This window comes from Amblyomma mixtum, chromosome 3 (assembly GCF_055824585.1).
Source record: "Amblyomma mixtum isolate Tamu chromosome 3, ASM5582458v1, whole genome shotgun sequence".
Taxonomy (NCBI): Eukaryota; Metazoa; Arthropoda; class Arachnida; order Ixodida; family Ixodidae; genus Amblyomma; species Amblyomma mixtum.
In genome coordinates this window covers 2,886,213-2,909,134 of record NC_143014.1, presented here as the reverse complement: position 1 = coordinate 2,909,134, position 22,922 = coordinate 2,886,213, and the positions used below count along the sequence as shown (strand labels likewise).

The following is a 22,922-nucleotide window of genomic DNA, read 5'->3' as shown; positions in this document are numbered from 1 at the left end:
TGGAAAAAATGGCTGTGGCTCAACTTGGTTAAGCCGGGAAATCGCGAAAGCAATACCCATGGCTACGCCCTCGCTCACATGATAGTCGTGCTGTTGTGGTGCTTGTGTGAAACTTGTTGTATACCTTGGTGCTGCTGTGGTGATCACTTGGCTATTCTATGTACAACTATTAGTGAAACTATAATAGTTGCGGCTGTGAGGATATACATGGTTGCTGGTGATGTTAATGCAGACTGTAGAACTGCTGTTCCTGCACTGGCCACAACGGCATGCTTGGCAGTCATGGTAAGTGTCTTGGTAAATCCAAGGTACACACTAGTCACACAAGAAGACACATTGTTACAGTGGTTAATCGGTTTTATTCAAGCCAATAAACACACTTCGGTGGTCCGTGAAGAAGTGACTCTTCACTTGTACAGGTGCGGCCAGAATAATACGGAGCACAGGAATGGTCGCGGAGCAGCGGAAACATGCTTATGCGCGCTGCCTAGCAGTGGCGACAGGAACTATCTTAATTTGGACGCAGCGAGATGGCGCCGGTAGCACGGACCCACTTTTTCCGCAGGCCTATCAACATCACAGCATAAAAGCATGCAATCCCTTGCTCTATGAGCGACTGACACTCTGCTGACAGCGCCATGCGCTTCGTTTCCCCGTTTCTCGCATCGAGGAGCGGCGCGCGCTGTAAATGAGCGCAAGACGGCCGTTTTGGCATTACGCGTTATCTCGGCCCTTATGTCCGCGTGGCCACCGAGGCTGAAGTGAGCACGCTTGGATGAAGGCAGCACCTGGCGGTGTTGCCCGAACCAGCTCAGCATCTTTCGAACAGTGATAACGGCAGGGTTGCAGCAAAGAGGGGGGCTCGGCAGCAGGCACTCTCGCTGCGCGCGGATAGCCAGGGGTGTCTTTGTTGTGCTGATAGGTGGCGCTTAGATGCTGTTTCTGCTAGCCTGGCCGCCTTTCGCGTGCTCCGTATTATTCTGGCCGCACCTGTACCTCTCTTATTGAATACCGGTCTGCGTTTCTGTAGCCGACCAAGTCCAAACTGCTCCCCCATTGAGTGTTGATCTTGGCTGCTGAGGGCATAGCTGGAGGTAGTATTTTTCGTGCAAGGCCTCGATGAATTTGGGGTCTCTTCTTGGGTCCTTGTTGAAATCACCAGTGCTTATGAGCATTGTTTTATCGCTGCGCTTCGGCAGGCCGTTTGCGAGGGTTTTGATACAGCATCGTCTCCTGTTTGCGGTGAGATGTAGACACCAGCCACAACTAAGTCCAAAGCATTCACTTCAACACACACTGCTTCCCCATCTTCGGTAGGCACTGGGGGTTTCGCTACGGTTGCTTCCAAGGGTTGCCTTACGTATATGCATACCCCTGCGTTTCTACTTTGGTTATCGCGCCTAGCCCCCCCCCCCCCCCGACAAAGTTGAACCCAGGTATGCAGATGGGAGTATCCCCAGAGCACCCTGTCTCAGTGAATACTAGCACATGAGCTGACATTAAGAGTGTATCTGTGGCTATGTCGTGTTGATGCGCAGCAAGGGATCTCACGTTCAATGTGACAACCGTGACCTCACTGTTGGCGATTAAGTCTTCACAACGACTGAACGCAGTGACCAACCTATGGTTTTCTAGCCTTTCAAATTCTGCCACGAGAAACTTGTCGGGATTAGGCCCCTTATGGGTGAACTGTCGGCATCCATCCTTGTTTCTAAGATATAAGCCTTGTAAACTCGTAGCACGACGCAAGGCTACATACACCAATTTGTGGGGGTGGTTGGATGCATACTCGTAGAGGACTGCATCGAAGGTTCCACCTTGCGACTTGTGTATGGTCATTGCACTGGCAGGTATTAGTGGAAACTGCGTCCGCTTCACCGACATATGTTTGACCAGCTTTCCTTTCAATTGGAACTGCCCCGTGGTCGTGGCCGCCGCGATCTGCTCCAGCGGCGGCGCGCGCCGCTGCTCAAAAGCGCGCTTCGATCACGGAGGCCACGCCGTGGTGGCACCGCCGCGGCTTGCGACGGCGCGAGTCGGTCGCCCTTCTCTTCGGCGTGACGTCACAAAGCACCTGTTGCGCTCCTAGCGGAGAGCGCAGGCGTTAGGCGCCGGTGGTGGCACCGCCGCGCCACGGCAAAGGCTGAAAGTGCAAGTAGCAAAGCTTTCGCTTTAAAAAAAAATCTCTGCCTCTCCCGTAACCGACAGTAGAGTAAGCATGAAATGTTTACGGGCATAACACATTGCTTGTAGATGGTACTAGTCAAAATCTTGAAATGGGTCCAGTGTTCAACACACCACACCACACTGTTCTTGTTGCGTCGAAGCGATCACCTGCAATAGAGCGGGTTTAGGTAGGCAGCCGTGAACCGTGGCGGCCTTGTCGCTTTCGGGTGCGGCCGCATAATCATGGCGTTGTCGGCAGGGGCGAGCAGTCTTCTGCTGTGGCGTATCACTCGCAAAGCGATCGCTTTCCGCAACACGTTTCCTACCTCTCCTTTCATCAGGCTCCATTGCTCGGCTTAAGCAAGCAGCTGTGACGGTGGTGGTATTGGAATGCAGGACGATGCAGAAGCGTACGCGGACACGATGAGACGCAGGCCTGACAAGAATGTATATGCAGCGCGTCTGAAGGCTGGTCTTTTACATGCGTGAGTGTGGGACCGCAGCGCCATCCTTGGGATGGCGCGAAAGCAGTTTTTCAGCCAAAAGCGCTAAGACCTTCTCTATACCTTTATCGCCCTGGAACTCCCCTCTTGCTCTCGTCTTTTCTCGTTAAATCTCGTACGGTGCCCGGATGTTCTCGTTTCAGTGCCCGGATGAATGGAATTCAGTGCCCGGATGAGTGGAATTCAGTGCCCGGATGTTGGCTTTCGGTCTCGGCGTGACGTCACCACACTGCCGACAACGGGAGCTAAAAGCATTTCATGCTTAAAATGTCAGTCATTTTAGCTCTGGTCAAACCTGGAGGATTGCGAAAGCCACGAAGAGAGAGAGAGAGAGAGGCGACGGAGAGCGCGCGGCAACGGCGGCCCCGGCACGCTAGCCGTGAGCCGCTACTGCGCATGCGCAACTGGCTAGCGCGGCGGCGGCCCCTCTGAGTCAAGACTGAGCTCCATGTACGCGAAAAAAATTGGCAGTGGCTTAGCTCTGGTTAAGCCTGGATATACAAGCGAAAAGCTGCAGTTATGCTTTGTTTGACGTCATGGCTGTCGCAGTTCGCGCACAATGCACTAGGAGCACCACGGTAGCGGTGTAGATTTTGAGCCAACTCCCTCGCTACCACTTCTGGGTCTTCTTTTCTTCCTTCCATGGCGAATGTCTGCGCCTCTTCTACGGCCGCCGCCGCCGCTCACGTGTGCATTTTCGCAACGCTTTGGGAAAGAACCTTCTCTTGGGACGGAGACCGCCGTCCCAACCGTCAAGCGGTTAACCGATGGCGAGGAGAAGTAACGACAGAGCGCGCGCCACGGCGCGCGGCCTCTTATGTCCGCCGCCGCCGCTCGGGCGTTGTCGCAACGCCTTGCGATAACGCGATAAGAACGCGATAAGAACAGCTAGCCGCGGCGAAGGGTAAACCGGTGGCGAGAAGGAGGAAGGGCGCGCCGCGGCGGCGCCAAAGGGTGGCTCACGCGAAGCGCGTCGTTGACGAGCCTAGTGAAGCTTTTCGTTTCAAAAGTAAGCGACGCGACGAGGCGGCGCGGCGACGACGGCTGGTTGTCGCTTCGACGCCCACCGGACAAGCTCCATACGTTGCGACAACGCGAACGCGAAATGGAGACGACGATCAGTGTTGCTGGCATAAAACACCGCAAAGGTGTTTGCGCCTATAACAAGAGTCACATTTTTTGCAAGGATTAAAATTTTTGGCAGAAAAATGCCTAATAAAATGTGTTTACAGCTTTGTCATTGCATGTCATTGTGACGGGCGCCGCCATGTTGCCTGAACGTGGGGCACACGCCTGTTTGAACCTCGCTCGCTCTCTGACTTCAAACGACGCATACTCGTTAAGCCTAGCAGCACTGTAAACACAGAAGCAATATGAAAATCTGGGGAGTTTTATCGCTAAAATTTTGTGGTTGAGGAAAGTTCAGACAAGGCGAAAGCTTCGTGCGCATTTAGTTTGCCGTGAACGTGGGGCACAGCGTAGCGACAACGACGAATGGGTGGTGAAGCAAGAGGCCCGGCAAGAGGCCCGGTAGTGACGTATGCTGCCGGATTAGCTGCTATTGGCTAATCGCGTAAGCAACTTCCGGGCGACGAGCGAAATTTTCTATCACTGCAGATCCGAGCGACACGACAAGCGACACGGGCATTTCGCTTCGCGCGATGGCGTCGCTCGTCGCTTGCCGTGTTCGCGTTCGCGTACACGGAGTTCAGCCTTCACCCGCGCAGCGACGGCGGCGGCGCGCCAGCCACTGCTCCTCGCACATGCGCAGTGTGGCCTTTCATCGGCTCGGCGAAATGGCTCGGTGACTCGCGTAGTGTTGCTTTCGCAACAAAATTACTTAATTACTTATTGTTCATTGTTTTCATTGACCATCATTAAATAATTGCTTAATTATTGATTATTATAGACTTATTCTCACTATACCATCTTTTTCATCTCAATCGCCCATTTTGAGTTTTCAAATTGGCGCCACGATTCGTTCCCGCGCACTTACTATATACCCGTCCAGCCTTTTCAACCATCCATTCACTTTTGCTTATAATTAATTCCCTATTTGCTCCACGTCAATCAAACTTTTTTAATTGATTACTTTACATTCATCAAACACTTTTGAATTCATTTCGAAATTTCATTTCGCTCTTTTGCACAGTTTTCTACTATTTTACCGTCCACTGCTGTTTTCCCATCCACTCACTAATCGACGTCCGCGCTATTTCGTCGTTTTTTACATCATTGGCTCTAATTAATCAACCCATCACTCTACTCACATAATTGTTTTCGGCACCATTCGCACATCATCCTCTATCGATTACAACCACTCGTTTGACGCTCTCTCTTGTGAGAGCGTCACAACTGCTGCAGACACGTTTTGGTGACACGCTTTGCGGACACCGCCCACACAGCCTAGAAATGCTTTCGCGTTAATAACAGTCAACACGGCCAACGTAGTGGATGTATCTGTAATTTCTTTTTTTTTGTGTGTGTGTGTCGCTGCCGCGTATTGTCCTTATGAGGAATTTCATCAAGTCAAACTACGGAGAGGCAAGCGCCCATTTCACCGCGTGGAACCGCGGAAAAGAGGCCTCTAAGTTTCGGCTGAGATCTGCACCCAAATGCTCAACCCCAAGCATCCTTGTCTCACGTACTACCTTAGGTGTAGAGGGCACACGAACTTTGCAACACGTCGGCGAAATGCAAGAACTAAACAGCAACGCGCGGTTAGAAGCAGCTGCGGCCAGTGCACACAGCCTGGACATTCATGCAACAAAATAACCACGTGACCAACAGCAGCCAATGAGCGTCGAGGTGGCGAAGAGAAACTTCTCCCACTCAAGTGACGTTAGGCACCACCAGCGCCATCTGACCCCTCATGTAAAGCCCTCACCCGAGGGCCCTTGAGGTATTTTAATAAATAAATAAATGAATGGAGCAAGCCAGGCGGAACAGCGGTAGAGTTGAACCCCCGTAGCAGGGCAACAATGAATTTAAAGGCCATCGGTGTGAGTGAATTCAGCTTGTCGTCGCCAAGCGCTCACGAAGTGTGAGCCCACATGCTAACTTCTGCCCCTAGGCAAACAATAAGCCCTGGGAGAATTATTTCCTTCCAAATATCTGTCAGTGTTGTACCCCCTGGTGCTCTATGCTTCACAATCGCGGCATCTGCTCGTCCTTTCGCGCTAGTAGTGTTTTCGTGGTTTTCCATGAACATCTCCATGTATTTCCATGCACTCATTGGATGCACCCTCCCTACCCTGCAACAGCCCGGAAAGGCTAACAATGTCCGGAAACGAATAACTTCTTCGTTTGTAGTACACGCCCAGATGTATTCGTATTCTGCCAGCCCAGGTATCTCATAGCCTTGTATTATAACTATCCGATCTGTGGAATCGTTGAATTTCATCAAACCTGATTAAATGGCACTAAAATCAAGCCCAGAGCATCTCCTTCTTCGCCACAAGTACGGACAAGAGTCAAATATACAATGATGATGATGATGTTGCCGTTAAACCCGGGAGCCTCTGCTCTACAAAATTCCGCCTAATTTGCATGATATATTCCAACCTATAGATTGCTCTCTTGTAGCCTTCTTTCCATAAATCATGAACAGCAGTGGTGATAAGGGACAACCCTATTTATTCTTTTGTGTACCTCGACAGTTGAAACATTTCTTATCCCAACCCATAGTATTTCAACTTTGCTATCTCGGTGTACTTCCTTTAGCAATTTTATTATCTCATGAGCGACACCAGCTTTGAGTACCCTCCCCAGGTTGTGGTATGTACCGCGTATGTCCAGGTGATTGCATCGTCATCGATTTTATCGTCCTTACGACCAAGGAGAAAAATTCGGAAAAAAAATAAACATACTAAGATGTTTTTGTCTGACAAATCTGGTTACTTTTTAAATCGCCTAAATAATCGCAACAAACGCAAAAGCCAAAGCATGCGCTTGACCGTTTCTGGACTGCGTGCCCCGTGCAATGCCATGTCACCAGAAACGCGCAATGAGAACTCTCACGGCATGCGCTTAGCATGCTGTGAGAGTTCTCAATGCGTAAAGGGGGCGGACGCTTCGTCAGGCAACTTTTGATTGCCTTTTTGTTCGCCTCCTCGGCAACCAAGTGTTGTTGAAATAAATCTGAATCTGAATCTGAATCTGAACACAGCGGAGGGGAGTCACTGCCGAGGGAAGCAGAGGATTCCGCTGGCCCGTAAAGGCCATTCCTGTTCGCCTCACTATAATCATAAGCCGGTTGCAGCACTATGGAAGCTGGAGATGTCCACAGCCGATCAGGAGAGTGTTCCTCCGTCCTCCGTGCCTCGTCATCTGCCTGTCGTCAGCTCACGGCGTATGCAGATATGGTTGCAAAAGAAGAGACGCTGCTTACCTATCCATGCAACGGAAAGGTTGTTGTAGCCACCACGGAGTGGTAACGTCTAGCATTAGCTTATATTTAAAGAGGGAACAGAGCAATCTAGTGAATCGGAAGCCAATCAACGAGTTAGCGGTAAGAGGGAAAGTAGACGAATTCAGAATTTCGCTGCAGAATAGATATTCCGTTTTACCTGAGGAAAGGGACCATAATGTTGAATCAATGAATGATAATCTCAGAGCTATCGTTACGGGGTGCGCCGTAGAAGTAGGCGGTAGGAAGGTTCGACAGGGTACCGGCAAGCTAACTCAGCAGATGAAATATCTCATAGAAAAACGTTAAAGCATGAGGTCGTCTAACTCTACAGGTAGAATAGAACTAGAAGAGCTATCGTAGTTAATAAGTGCAAGGTAGCCGACATAAGGAAGTTTAATATGGAAATAATCCAGCATGCTCTAAAGAACGGAAGCAGCCTAAAAAACTGTGAAGATGATATTAGGCGTAGGCAAAAAACAGATGTAGGCGTTAAGAGACAAAAAAGGCAATGACATTAGCAGTATGGATAAGATAGTTCAAATAGCCTAAGAGCTCTAAACAAAGTTGAACGTTCTTGCGGGTTAGTTGGTTCATTGCAGAAAAAAGGTTAGCGCAGTGCGAATGGGACACGACACGAGAACGAGGAGCACAAACGACAACAAAGCGTAGTTCTACACAAATCTATACAGTAGCCAATGCACTCAGAACATTAATGAAAGAGACAATAGCGCACATCAATGGGACATCCCGCCAGTACCGAAAGAGGAAGTAAAGAAAGCCTTGGGAGCAGTGGAAAGGGCGAAAGCAGCTGGTGAGGAGACGACAAGGACCTCAAAAATTACAGACCGATCAGCTTACTGTCCGTTGCCGACAAGGTATTTACTAAGGTAATCGCAAATACAATCAGGACAACCCTAGACTTCAATCAGCCAAATGACCAGGCAGGCTTTCATAAAGGATACTCTACAATAGACCATATTCACACTATCAATCAGGTGATAGACAAATGCGCAGAATATAACCAATCTCTATATATTGCGTTCATTGATTACGTGAAAGCATTTCACTCTGTGGAAGCCTCAGCAGTTATGTAGGCATTGCGTAATCACGGTGTAGAAGAATATTACGAGGGGGTACCCAAAAGAAACCGGACTTATTTTTGTTTGAACTTATTTGTTCACATTTTAAGCACAGACCTTCAATCTCCTTCAAAGTATTCCCCACTTGCAATGATACGCTTGTCGAATCTTTCATTCCATTTTTCAAAACATTGCTTAAATTCATCTTTTGTGATGCTTGACAGTGCCTCCGTCGTTTTTTTCTTCACCTCTGCAACATCAGCGAAACGCTTTCCATTTACCTATTTTTTTCATTCTAGGAAACAAAGAAAGTAGCACGGGGCAAGGTCGGGAGAGTATGAGGGTTGAGGAATAGGGGTCATGCCATTTTTGGTCCAAAATTGTCGTAGAGACAGAGCTGTGTGATCAGGGGCATTGCCATGATGGAAAAACCAGTCACCCGACCGCCACAAATCTGGGCGCTTCCACCGCACACTGTTGCCCAATCTTTTCAAAACATCCAAGTAGAAAGCCTGGCTAACTGTCTGACCCTGCGGAACAAATTCTCAATGCACGACTCCTCTCGCGTCGAAAAAACAATTCAGCATAGTTTTGAGGTTTGGTTTCACCTGACGAGCTTTCTTGAGGCGAGGTGAATTTGAAGTTTTCCATTGGCATGATTGTTGCTTTGATTCAGGATTCGATTCAGGAACACTTGAGTTGTCCCCATAGCATCGTCCTTGTACGTCTTTCTTAATATTTCAAGAGTTTCCATTCAACTTTTTCCGAGCAAAAATCAGAATTTCACCGGCGCACGCTGTTCACGAACATCAGCCATTGCAAAAACGCCGTTCACACAAAACAGTCGTCACTCTAAAACTCTGCCTAAACTAGTCTGACCTCCTTCAACGACGGCACTCGGCTTACTGACTCAGGAAAGTTCGTTCTATGCGTTCCTAGTGGAAAAACGCGGTACCGCAGAAGCATTGCCGACCAAAAACTTTAGTCCGGTTTCTTTTGGGTACCCCCTCGTATGTGCGAATATTGGAAGATATCTATAACGACTGCACAGCTGCCATAGTCCTCCATAAAGTCAGCGATAAAATTTCATTATGGAAGGCTGTCAGGCACGGAGACACGCAACAAGGCAGAAAGATGAGCTAGTTGGCATACGTTCATTGTGAAAAATCCAGGCGCTAACAAAAAACGACACAGAGGGGACACAGCCCTTACTCGCAACTACAAGAATGTTTATTCGGAAGCTTCTATATATACATCAAAAACCAAAAACAAAACCCAGAGTAATCACAGGCCACATGACGACTGATGTGCAAGAAAAGATTACCTCGCTGTTTTCAATCGCTCTTTCAAAAAACCTATCTCTCTGCTAGACAAGCCAACCGACGGGTCACTAACACCTGTATGCCCCATTTCCGCGATATGATAGGCTTAAACTATCTCCCGCGTTCCACGATCTCGGTGACGAAAAAGAACACCCGTTTTGGAAAAAATGGGAGAACATTTCTTCTTGTTCTTGCTGCAGCTTCGACAATGCAGAACCATATTGTTTGAAGTGTCACCTTTTTCCATATCCCCGGCATGTTCCATCAACCGCACATTCAAACATCGACCACTCTAGCCTACGTACACTTTTCTGCACGACAGGGGGACCTTGTACACTGTACCCACTTTGCACGCTACGTACGGTGTTGGTCAAATGTTTTACGGGAATCCCCCAAGGTGGAGTAAATTTGTAATAAGGGAGTAATTACTCATTGGCATCCACCCAAGCGCAGCCATAGGGCTACAAAGGAAAGCTGTACAGCTTTCTCAGAAACTTCGTAGTTAAAGAAAAATTCGTCCTGGTCCGGGGTTCGAACCCGGGACCACCGCTTCACCGGAGCAGTCGCTCTACCAACTGAGCTAACCGGGACAGCAAGCTTGTGGTAGGGCGAGAGCGAATTGATCAATAACTCGAAGTGGGAACAGTGTTGGTCAAATGTTTTAGGGGAATCCCCCAAGGTGGAGTAAATTTGTAATAAGGGAGTAGATACTCATTGGCATCCACCCAAGCGCCGCCATACGGCTACAAAGGAAAGCTATACAGCTTTCTCAGAAACTTCGTAGTTAAACAAAAATTCGTCCTGGTCCGGGGTTCGAACCCGGGACCACCGCTTCACCGGAGCAGTCGCTCTACCAACTGAGCTAACCGGGACAGCAAGCTTGTGGTAGGGCGAGAGCGAATTGATCAATAACTCGAAGTGGGAACAGTGTTGGTCAAATGTTTTAGGGGAATCCCCCAAGGTGGAGTAAATTTGTAATAAGGGAGTAGATACTCATTGGCATCCACCCAAGCGCAGCCATACGGCTACAAAGGAAAGCTATACAGCTTTCTCAGAAACTTCGTAGTTAAAGAAAAATTCGTCCTGGTCCGGGGTTCGAACCCGGGACCACCGCTTCACCGGATCAGTCGCTCTACCAACTGAGCTAACCGGGACGGCAAGCTTATGGTAGAGCGAGAGCGAATTGATCAATAACTCGAAGTGGGAACAGTGTTGGTCAAATGTTTTAGGGCAATCCCGCTACAAATTTACTCCACCTTGGGGGATTCCCCTAAAACATTTGACCAACACTGTTCCCACTTCGAGTTATTGATCAATTCGTTCTCGCCCTACCATAAGCTTGCCGTCCCGGTTAGCTCAGTTGGTAGAGCGACTCCTCCGGTGAAGCGGTGGTACCCGGGTTCGAACCCCGGACCAGGACGAATTTTTCTTTAACTACGAAGTTTCTGAGAAAGGTGTATAGCTTTCCTTTGTAGCCGTATGGCTGCGCTTGGGTGGATGCCAATGAGTAATTACTCCCTTATTACAAATTTACTCCACCTTGGGGGATTCCCCTAAAACATTTGACCAACACTGTTCCCACTTCGAATTATTGATCAATTCGCTCTCGCCCTACCATAAGCTTGCCGTCCCGTTAGCTCAGTTGGTAGAGCGACTGCTCCGGTGAAGCGGTGGTCCCGGGTTCGAACGCCGGACCAAGACGAATTTTTCTTTTACTACGAAGTTTCTGAGAAAGCTGTATAGCTTTCCTTTGTAGCCGTATGGCTGCGCTTGGGTGGATGCCAATGAGTAATTACTCCCTTATTACAAATTTACTCCACCTTGCGGGATTCCCCTAAAATATTTGACCAACACTGTTCCCACTTCGAGTTATTGATCAATTCGCTCTCGCCCTACCATAAGCTTGCCGTCCCGGTTAGCTCAGTTGGTAGAGCGACTGCTCCGATGAAGCGGTGGTCCCGGGTTTGAACCCCGGACCAGGACGAAGTTTTCTTTTACTACGAAGTTTCTGAGAAAGCTGTATAGCTTTCCTTTGTAGCCGTATGGCTGCGCTTGGGTGGATGACAATGAGTAATTACTCCCTTATTACAAATTTACTCCACCTTGGCGGATTCCCCTAAAACATTTGACCAACAGTGTTCCCACTTCGAGTTATTGACCAATTCTCACTCGCCCTACCATAAGCTTGCCGTCCCGGTTAGCTCAGTTGGTAGAGCGACTGCTCCGGTGAAGCGGTTGTCCCGGGTTCGAACCCCGGACCAGGACGAATTTTTCTTTAACTACGAAGTTTCTGAGAAAGCTGTATAGCTTTCCTCTGTAGCCGTATGGCTGCGCTTGGGTGGATGCCAATGAGTAATTACTCCCTTATTACAAATTTACTCCACCTTGAGGGATTCCCCTAAAACATTTGACCAACACTGTTCCAACTTCGAGTTATTGACCAATTCTCACTCGCCCTACCATAAGCTTGCCGTCCCGGTTAGCTCAGTTGGTAGAGTGACTGCTCCGGTGAAGCGGTGGTCCCGGGTTCGAACCCCGGACCAGGACGAATTTTTCTTTCACTACGAAGTTTCTGAGAAAGCTGCATAGCTTTCCTTTGTAGCCGTATGGCTGCGCTTGGGTGGATGCCAATGAGTAATTACTCTCTTATTACAAAATTTACTCCACCTTGGGGGATTCCCGTAAAACATTTGACCAACTGTTCCCACTTCGAGTTATTGTTCAATTCGCTCTCGCCCTACCATAAGCTTGCCGTCCCGGTTAGCTCAGTTGGTAGAGTGACTGCTAAGGTGAAGCGGTGGTCCCGGGTTCGAACCCTGGACCATGACAAATTTTTTCTTAACTACGAAGTTTCTGAGAAAGCTGTATAGCTTTCCTTTGTAGCCGTATGGCTGCGCTTGGGTGGATGCCAATGAGTAATTACTCCCTTATTACAAATTTACTCCACCTTGGGGGATTCCCCTAAAAGCCACCAAGAAAATCACATGCGCGAGAATACAATATAATCAGTGAGCATGCACTTGTCAATATTCGCAATCAAGGTATCGTCTTTCTTTTTCTGACAACGCGACAGATGAAGCACTGACGCATTCTTCCGAGAGCCTACCTATTAAGTGAGCTTCTATGATCTCCCTTGCTAACGAGTCACGATTCTTTCCTAACACTGCCCTTTCCTGATAGTTTGGCGCACAGACGTAGGTATCATCGTCATCTTCATTGCCTTTGCAGTGCTTGCAATGTTTCGCCACGTACCAGAGATAGCGACACGGGAGACATTATACCCAAGCTCTTTGAGTCTTTCGTTTAAACATCGGCCGGTTTGGCCGATGTATCGCTTACCACAAGATAGTGGCAGCGAATATACCACCCCTTCCTGGCAAGGCACAAATTGTTTTGCGTGCTTTATCGGGCATTTGCACGGTTCTTTAATCTCTGAATTTACATTCTTAATCAGGCTAGACAGTCGTTTGGGCGCCGAAAAGACGACATAAACGCCTGCATGTTTTCCGATTCTTTTTAGATTGTGCGACACTTTGTGAAAATATGGCAACACAACAATCTTCCTTTTCTTCGTCTCTTTCGTACAATCACTTTTTCCCTTTGATTTTAACTTTTCCTGTAGTTTTCCTGCCACGGAAACTAAGCGATCTTATGCGATCTCTTCGATTAACCGCGCTCGGGCAGCCCGCTGGCGGCCCGCAAGTTCGTCTCTGACAGGAAAACGCATGGAGGAATTTTCCTTCCTCCAAGAGAAAACGCATCATGGTCACGTGGGCTGGCGGCCACCGGAACCAGCTAACCGGCAATCACGGCGGCAAGCAAGTAGCGGATCACGGAGGGCAGATGCTTTCTCTAGCTTCGCGTTCTGCGTCTCATTGCTACGCACGCGTACGGTAGAAATAGGCTGCTTGGTATCGAAAACAACGATTGCAGTTATTGAGGGCTGAGTGCCGCAGACTGCAGAACATGCAGCTGATCAAGCTTGCACTCGTATACATCGGCAACGACAACGCGAGCGTGTGCCTTCGGTGCACTGTGTAAGCTTCAAGAAATCCTCAAAAGCATGCGATGAGCAATCGCAATCTAACGTGTTTCAGTCGACACCACATAGTACGGAAAAACTGCCCGTGCGTTCTTTATAAAACGACAAGGCGTACTCTCGGATTATTGCGTGTTTGCTTACTACGCAGTAAGTATTATGACTGGTATGACCGCGACGATCGGCCCTAGTGGACTCTGCTGTGATCGTTGCGATTTCTACGCTCGTAACCCGCTTCCTGTAAGCTGTAAGCAGAAAAGAATCGGGATACGTTCGTTCAACTGTAGTCTGTTGGCCGCCGGCTTTTGCTGCGGGCAAGGAACGCATAATCTCGGCAAAAGCACATATCAGCTTGTTGAACGTCCACCTAGAGCAAGCGGGTGCACTGTATAAATTTAGCTGCGTATCGTTTCTGTAATAATACAGCTTTATAGCAGAGAACTGGCACTGGAATGAAAGGCGCTACGATAAGCCCTGCGTGTCGGCGCCTCACGTTCCGCGTGTGTTTGCATGACGATCAGCGCTAGAGCTCATTTTTATCTCTTTTGTTTTTTAATGAGCCAAACGCGAGGAGGTGCATGTCTGCGGTACTTCTCAGATATTTTAAGTATATGTGGCAGAAGGCCCGAGCATGAAGCTGTACAACAGTTGGCGACGACAGAATCAGCACTTGGTCGGCGCGACAATTCTGTGTGGCCACATATATGCCCGCAGAGATGTCTCGAGCAGTGTGCTTGTGAGGGCTTTTAATAAAGGACATGTTTCAGTCAAGCGTTTTTCAAAGCATATCCACTTTTGCACTGCGCCAAACGCAATGAATACCATACGCTCCCGTATCGCGCTCAACCAACACTTCGTAAAACACGTTCAGCACATGCATATATGCGCGCGTCTGAACGCGTACTCGGAACTGGCATCCGGCTGCTCTCGTGAAAGGCCTCGAACACCATCGCAATATCCGCCGGGCGCACGAAATTAACAGCCGAAATATTTTGTGAATCAGAAGTATGCGATCGTAATATGAAGCGAGCAATTGTGCTTGCGAGGTGGTGAGACGATCGAAATATGATCGCGCATACGCACGCAAAACATACCAATAAACAGCGAGAACTACCGCAAAAGGTGCCATTGCAGGCGACACAGTCAATATGCACCGCGGCCTAGTCGAAACAAGCGCCTGCATCGCGCAAAACATCGCAAGAAGAACCGCGGTCCTTCTAGTCCTTATAAAAATGGCCGCGCGAGCTTCCCGCTACCATACACCTCTCTGTCGTCTGCTAGCTGCCCGAGCGCTGCCAGCACAAAATCGTCCTGGCGAGTCTGGCAGCCGGCTGGCAGCCCTAAACCGCCCAGCCAGAGAAAAACGAACGCGTTCCGGGCAGCCACCGGAAGTGGGCGGAGCAACCCGAGAAAACCGAGCGCGCTCGGGCAGCCCGCAAGCAACCCGCGGGCTGCCAGAGGCGGATAATCGAAGAAGTCCATTGGTGGTAGATTGCACTATAGTCGGATACAACTTAAGTCTGCAGTGAAGCTCCGCCCACATTCAGCCTCCGCGCACAAAATTCCTCCATGACAAAAACGTAGTCCGCTGCTTAAACGATTTTTGTTGCGTAAAAAGAAGTTTTATCACAAGAAAAAAAACTATGATCTCTAGAGCTTTGATACATGGACTGTCTGATATAGTCAAACATTAAAAAGCTGATTTCGTTTACAGTTGCGATTGGCCAGCGGAGTAATACAATACGCCGCGGACTTCGGCCCAGTGTTAGCAACTGCTGTTTTTTAAGTTGTATCCTACTATAGTCAGAATCTTGAAATGGGTGTAGTGTTCAACACACCACACATACTGTGCACTGGTCCACGTGGACGCAATCGTTTCCTGTGAGTGCCTCGGGAATCTCTTCCGCCCTGCCTCGTCAGTTGTATCCGGTTTCTGTCAGGCTCCATTGCTTGGCTTAAGCAGCTGTGACGGTGGCGGCATTGAAATGCAGGACGATGCAGACGCGTACGCGGACACGACGAGACGCAGGCCTGACAAGAATGTATATGCAGCGCGTTCGAAACTGTCTAAAGTGCGTAGAGGCGAAAGAGTTTTCAGCACCACTTTGCCTATGTGACACTGGTGACGTCACCACTGGATTACATCCCACATAATTGATGACGAAGTAATGACAAATTACTAATTAGTGACTAATTCCTAACTAATGACTAAACACCAATTAACTGCTAATTAATGACGCTTAAGCTTCGCCTTTAAGAGTGGAACGCGACAGCGTGTTGTAGCGCTGCCAGGCAGTCCACGGAACGCCACCACCCGTTCGGCACGATGCCTTGCCTTTTGAATGCGACGCTTTTTGAGGAAAGGAAATTGCGCAGTAATTGTATGCCATATCGGTGGACACCCGAACCGCACCGTACAGGAAGGGAGGAACGCCACCACCCGTTCGGCACGATGCCTTGCCCTTTGAACGCAACGCTTTTTGAGGAAACGAATTGGCGCAGTAATTCTGTGTCACCTCGGTGGACACCCGAAACGCACTGTACAGGAAGGGAGGAACGCCACCAACCGTTCAGCGCGAAGCTACCGGCGCTTGTATGCCGGTCCTGTAGGAGGGCTTAGAGAGTCTCGTTAATTCTCGTACGGTGCCCGGATGTTCTCGTTTCAGTGCTCAGATGAGCGAAATTCAGTGCCCGGATGTTGGCTCTCGGTCTCGGCGTGACGTCACCACACTGCCGACAACGGGAGCTAAAAGCATTTCATGCTTAAAATACCTGAACTCGAGGCTACCTTGCTGGCTTATGAGCCTGATGTTGACTGAGACATGGTTGCATTCTGGCATATCAGACCGGGAAATGGTCTCAGTTTGATATAGAGTCATTCGCAGAAATAGACAATCTAGAAGTGGGCGCGTGCAGTTCTTCTTAAAGGGCCACTGCCCAGGGTCCGGACATTTTTGAAAAACAAGCCCACTGCGTAGATGAGGCATCGAAGATAACCTCTGCAAAATACTAGAGCCATGCGCGCCCCGAAAAGCAGCGAAAATTCAAATCAAAGCCCGTTCGTTCTTTCCTTCAACAAAAACGGCCCGCCCCACTACTCTGAACCCCGTTGACGTCATGGGGGGTTACTTTCGCTAAAGGCACTCCATTGGTGCATCGTTCTGACTGACGGGAGAAGGTTGGGCGTAGCCTTGGCGTCGCGTCGTCTGCACAACGCTTTCCGCAGCGCCTTCTGTTCTGGCTCATGCCTACAAACCCGCATGAAGGAACAAAAAAAAAACTGCGGAAGGAGCGTGCGGCGACAGCCTTGAACCCTAGCCACAAAAAGTAAAAAAATAGTAAAACTGAGGGAGTTGGTTCGCCCCCCCGCCGTGATCACGTCACGAGACGCTCTGCGTGCGCGCTCCCTTCTCAGTTTTTTTTCTTCTATGCAAGCCCCCCAAAACAAGGTTTTAATTAGTAGTGCAGCAGAGCCTTTCCCTCGCTCGCCCACTTGACCGCTACGCACAGACACCGCTTATCCTTCATGCATCTTGCGTACGCCTTGACTCCAATGAACGACATGGGCTTCGGAGCGGAGAAAAGACACAAACACACAGAACACAAACACACATGAAGAAAAGCAAACTGGCGGTTGCCGGGCCCGCACTTCGCCGTGTGTTTCGAACAGAACCGACTTCCGCCCCTCCGCTCGTGAAGCGGTGGGGAGGCCTAAAAAAAATGAAAAGGTGGCTCGCTAACTGGGAATGACAAACAGATGTATGAAAGGATGCGCTCGCTAACAAGTCTAGGTGGTCGATCGTTCAGTGTGGGCGCCCGCAGCGCCCCCCCCCCTCCCCTCGAACCGACCCAGCAGCAAAAACCAAGAAAAGAATTCTATTGAAGGCGGGGCCATGACGTAGCCCTGTGACGCACTCCACAGACACCACGCCGCCGGCTTACATCGGAGAAGGAAGGGGTGATTTTGCCTTGCCGAGCCTACTCGACGAGGAGCGGGAGAGAAAAATTTCGAGGAGGGAATGGAAGGAGAGGAGGCTCGCTCAAAGTGAGGTAGAGAGTGTTTGCGACCATGGGGTGGGCAGGGGCCCTTTAAACAAGCAATAGTATACTCCGTCATGCCGGAAGTGACAGGTGTTGAGGCTGTATGGCGCAAGATTCATTTAAACTATGGCAATGTTCACGTTGCAGCTCTCTACAGGCCTCCGAATGCCGCCGCAATGTATCTATAACCATTGTTCGGCTACTTACTTAGACATGGGTGTAGGAAGAAACGTCCCCGAAAAAAACGTCCCCGAAACATACATCCCCGGAAAAAAGGTCCCTGAAAAAAACGTCCCCTGAGGATGCGCCGTCTAGGAAAAAACGTCCCCAAGTGAAGAAAAAAATTTCTTCCGGAACCCACTTGACAGAAAATTGCCCTCTGTATTACTCTTCTTTGTATTTCAGAATAGATGTAAGCATGAAGTATTTTGTAGTACAAGACCGTGCCATGGTCATGCAGTCCAGGTCATGTAAAGGAAAAGCACTTCTGCAGGTGACTTCGCAGAAGCGCCGAACGATCCAGAGACACACTTGCTCTGGACCACTTCCCTTTCGCCGCCATCATTTTTCGTCATGGACGGCCCCCGTATCTGTTCGTTGTTTAGTCGCTTCTGAGCCAACATATGTAATCCTTGTAGCTTGCAATGTTACAGCTTGCCAAGAAGAAACGCAGTTCAAGCCTTGATATCCCTTAGCAAAAACTAATACGTTTGGAATATACGGAGGTCTATTTAAAATGTATTTTAAACATATTTTGTATTCATGAATGCACTAAAAATATGTAGGAAATACGTTTCTGAAATTTCATGCTTGGTATTCTAAATATATTTTTAAAATGTGCCAAAAATACCTCACTTAAAGCATACTTCGAGCACTTTTCAAATACATGAAAAATTATGCATGCAGTTTTAGCATCTTGTGAGTGTATTAAAAGTGTATTTTCGGAAATATGAAATTAATTCATCGAAAGTATACTTCAATTCTAGAAAACGGGCAGCCCTTGTAAACGTATATGTATGCAGTTTTAGCATCTTGTCAATGTATTAAAAGTGAACTTTCGTAAATATGAAATTAATTCATCCGAAATATATTTCAATCCTAACAAACGGGCAGTCCTTTTAAACGTCTTTGCACACTTCTAGCTGCCATGAACAGTCGAGTGCTCGAAATCGTGTTTCGGGAAATGGCATTTGCGTGTCGTCAATGTATTTGAAATGTACTTCCGTAAATACGTAATTAATTCGTCCAAAGAACACTGAAATTCTAGCAAATTGGCAGTCCGCATTAGCATATTTGCAGCGCACTACAAGCTGTCGTTGAACAATCTAATGCTCAAAATCGAGTTTCGGGACATCGCATTTTGGTGCTGGCCATCTATTTAAAGTGTACTTTCGTAAATACGCAATTAATCCGTCTGAAGTATATTTAAATTCTAACAAATGGGTTTTCCGCGTAAACATATTTGCATTACACTTCAAGCTACCGTGGAACAATCTAGGGCTCGAAATGACGTTTCAGCGAAGAGTGAAAACTTTCCCTTTCTTGTCATCCTTTCGTTTATGGTAACTTCTAGCAGGAAGGTGATCACCACTTATACCCCTGCTACACGGGCGCTTCGAATGCCTTCCAGCCGAATGTCATCTAACGATGCTACATGTGTTCTGTCTAAGGGAGTGCTTGAAGATAATATTACGCCAATGAATATTAACCGCGTCAGCATGAAATTTCCCCGGGAGTGCGCCGATGAGGACGACTGCACTCATACTGTTGTTTACATCGCTTGTTTACATAACATAAAACGCAATCTGCGCTTTGGTTCTAATAAACAATCTGTTTTCTTTTTTACTGGTTGTACTCGTGATTGTTTACGCAGTGCTACAATGTGTGGGAAGCGATGATGCGATCGCACGCCTGAGAAAGCCGGGTTGTTGGCATCGCGCAGGACTGGCGCTTCTCGCTTCTTGTCCCGGCTTTCTCCGACGTGACCAGTACTTTTTTTTAAACTACTTTATCCAGAAGTATGTATGGCGACTGTTCGCTTTAACTGAAACGGCCTAACTTGTTATCCACAAGCTAACGACGGCGACGACTGCTGCTGGCCGTAAAGCACGGCTCGGCAGTCTGGGTCACACCGGCGATTCCCGTTCATCGTACGCGTGCCCTGCGATGTAAGCAATAGTTGATTTCAGGTCACTGTTGCCAAAACTACACCTGGTGACCATTTGCATTCGCTAAAGCTTGTGATTCGCTCTTCACAACCGCCGAAATCACAGATCCAACCCTGCGAACTCGCTGGGCCTAGTCGTCGCGGAAGGGAACAGAGCCGTCGTCGATTGAAACTGATTTGGCAAGCGCTTATCGCTGGTGAGTGTTCAGGTATGCACACGTGAAATATAGCCGTTCGTTTCGCTCATTTAGAAGCGCGAGCATGCACACACCGCCGCCTCATCACCGTGCTCTCGCTCAGCCGCCGACAAGGCTGACCGTCCGCCGACCGGATTCGTCGGTGTCGTTGGCCTGAAAAACGTGTCCCTCTAGAATCATATTATAGTAAACTAGATATTTCACTATAATTACATCCTGTTGTTCAGCGTGATATATACTGTCGTTGTCGGACTAGTGTGACCGCCGTCGTCGTCGTCGCTGTACACTGAAAACGAGCTGAGGCTTTCGAATGCGTTTCGAAAGTGTCGTGCAGCACCGCGGCAGTCCATCGAGTCCGAATGTCATTCCTATTCTCGAATGCCATTCCACTCAATGTCATTCGAACATTTCCGTGTGAGAACGTGATAGCATTATACCACCAAAAGCGCCTTGGGTACTTCTGGGTCCGAATAATCCAGCGGAAAGGACCCCGTGTGGCAGGGCAGACCGGCTCCCTTACACGCCCATGTATCTGTTGGTTGACAGTTCGACTCCTGACCTGTGCCTGACGCAAGTTTCAACTAGCAATTCCGTTCTCAATTAATCCCAGATTCGAACGCGACCAGTAGGGTACTTCTGCGATAATTTGGAAGCCCACAGTATTTGCACAAAAAAAGGTATCACCGTGCAAAATAGTGCGTCGCTTTCGCTGGGTATATATACGGCAAGCCAAGTATAGCGCTTGTCGTAGGATTTGTTGTTTGCTGTGTCGCTGTCGTCTTGGTATGCTGTATGTAGGTATCTGCCGTTCCCATTCAATCACGTGACCTTATAATATCAGACTCCTGTTGATTAATGATAAATACCCGTGTACGATTTGTTCTCCAGTTGATGAACTAACCCGTGTCATTCCATGGAGCCGCCCAGTAGACTTTTTTTTAAGCCCGAGTAAACACATTTTTAATGTATTAAATGTATATTTTTAGTATATTTCTAATGTATATTTTTATTATATTTTTAATGCATTATAAATATGCTAAGCGGGCAAAAATGTACTTTTCACGTATTTTTAAGAACGTTTAAAATATTATTCCTAGTATACTTAGAAAGCATTCGTATTGCAGTTTAAGCATAGGGACAAAAAAATGCGAAATAAATATGAAATTAATACAATACGTTTGAAATGCATTTTTAGCACATCCTCTTTTCGCTAAGGGATCACAGTGAAAATGATGATGTAACATAAAATCAGTGAAATGCGACGACAGTAGAGGGAAACGAGTTGCTTGGTGAAAACGAATACAATTTAGCTTGTATTTAGTTTGTGGTTGGTTTGGTTGGTTTACGGGGTGTAACGTCCCAGAGTGACTGAGGCTATGAGGGACGCTGTAGTGAAGGGCTCCGGAAACTTCGACCACCTGGGGTTCTTTAACGTGCACTGACATCGCACAGCAGACGGACCTCTGGAATTTCGCCTCCATCGGTTTAAAACTCGACCGCCGCGGCCGGGGCCGAACCCGCGTCTTTCGGGTCAGCAGCCGAATGCCATCACCACTGAGCCACTGCTGCGGCGCATTTAGTTTGTGTATCGAGTCCTTCTCACCATGTGTTTTCTTGCAAACCTTCCAAGCGTTGAGCGATAAACCACTGCCACATTTGCGTTGCTCTGACCATGCCGTTGCGTTTACGTGTCAGTGACTCGTTCCACCGGCAAACAACTTGTATCCGCCTCATGCGAGCCGTACTTGCATGTGAGTTGCATGCATGTACACATGCGAGGCGGCCGGATGCTCAAATTACGGCGGCTTACGATACGTTTGATGTCACCCGTTTGGGGACATTTTTTCCTACTTCACAAATGGGGACGTTTTTTCCGGGGACATTTTTTCCGGGGACGTATCTTCCGGGGACGTTTTTTCTGGGGACATTTTTTCCGGCTCCCCTTAGACATAGCTCCGGCGGTAAGATTGTCATGGCTGGGGACTTTCATCTGATCATCGTAACTACCCTCCGCCTTGCTACGCCCACTGCAGGGCAAAGGCCTCTCCTACGTCTCTCCAATTAACCCTGTCCTTCGCCAGTTGCGGCCACCCTATGCCCGCAAAGTAATTGATCTCATTCGTCAACCTAACTTTCGGCCGCCCCCTGCTACGCTTGCGATCTCTTGGAATCCAGTCCGTTACCCTTAAGGACCAGCAGTTATCTTTCCTTCGCATTACATGCCCTGCCCAAGCCCATTTCTTCCTCTTGATTTCGACTAGGATGTCATTAACCTACGTTTGTTCCCTCACCCACTACGCCCGCTTCCGATCTCTGAATGTTACACCTATCATTTTTCGTTCCATAGTTTGTTGCGTTGTCCTTAACTTAGGCTGAACCCTCTTTGTTAGCCTCCACGTTTCTGCCCCATAGGTGAGTGCCAGTAAGATACAGCTCTTATATGCATTTCTCTTGAGGGATATCGGTAAACTTCCATTCATGATCTGAGAGAACCTGCCATATGCGCTCCACCCTATTCTTATTCTTCTAGTTATTTCCCTCTTATGATCCGGATCAGCGGTCACCACCTGATGTTAACTGATGTTATCCAGATGTTACCTGGAAATCCCTTAAGCAAGGAACTGCAACAAATAACCCGATGATAGACTTCTTGTTCACATTCAACCCCTTATGCAGATTGTTGACACACCGACTCGTCTTCATCAGCAAACCAGTTCCATTTTAGACGTATTCATCTTAGAGACTACTTTCCAAGGAGTGCCATAACAATACAAACACAGCAAGGGTTATCAGATCACAGATTAGTATTGTGTAAATTGCCTATAACTAATCTTGATAGCCCGGATTTTACTAAAAACAGTCTGAATTTAATAGAGGCAATGATGATGCTGTTATGACTTATTCATAAACACGAGAACTTCTCGCATTTATGTCTTGATAAGCACTCAGGTATTGACAGCATCTGGCTGCTTTTTTTTTTAATCTTGTTATGCATTG

At 48.2% G+C, this 22,922-nt stretch overlaps 1 protein-coding gene and 1 non-coding gene across 2 annotated transcripts in view; one reads left to right on the top strand and one right to left on the bottom strand.

The window, feature by feature from the left end:
* The window catches only part of LOC149349116 (soma ferritin-like), a 30,735-nt gene that overhangs the window by 4,205 nt on the left and 3,608 nt on the right, over positions 1–22,922 (bottom strand). The window lies entirely within an intron of this gene.
* TRNAI-GAU (transfer RNA isoleucine (anticodon GAU)) lies at positions 11,391–11,464 on the top strand. The gene has a single exon. It is a non-coding gene; the product is annotated as a tRNA-Ile (tRNA).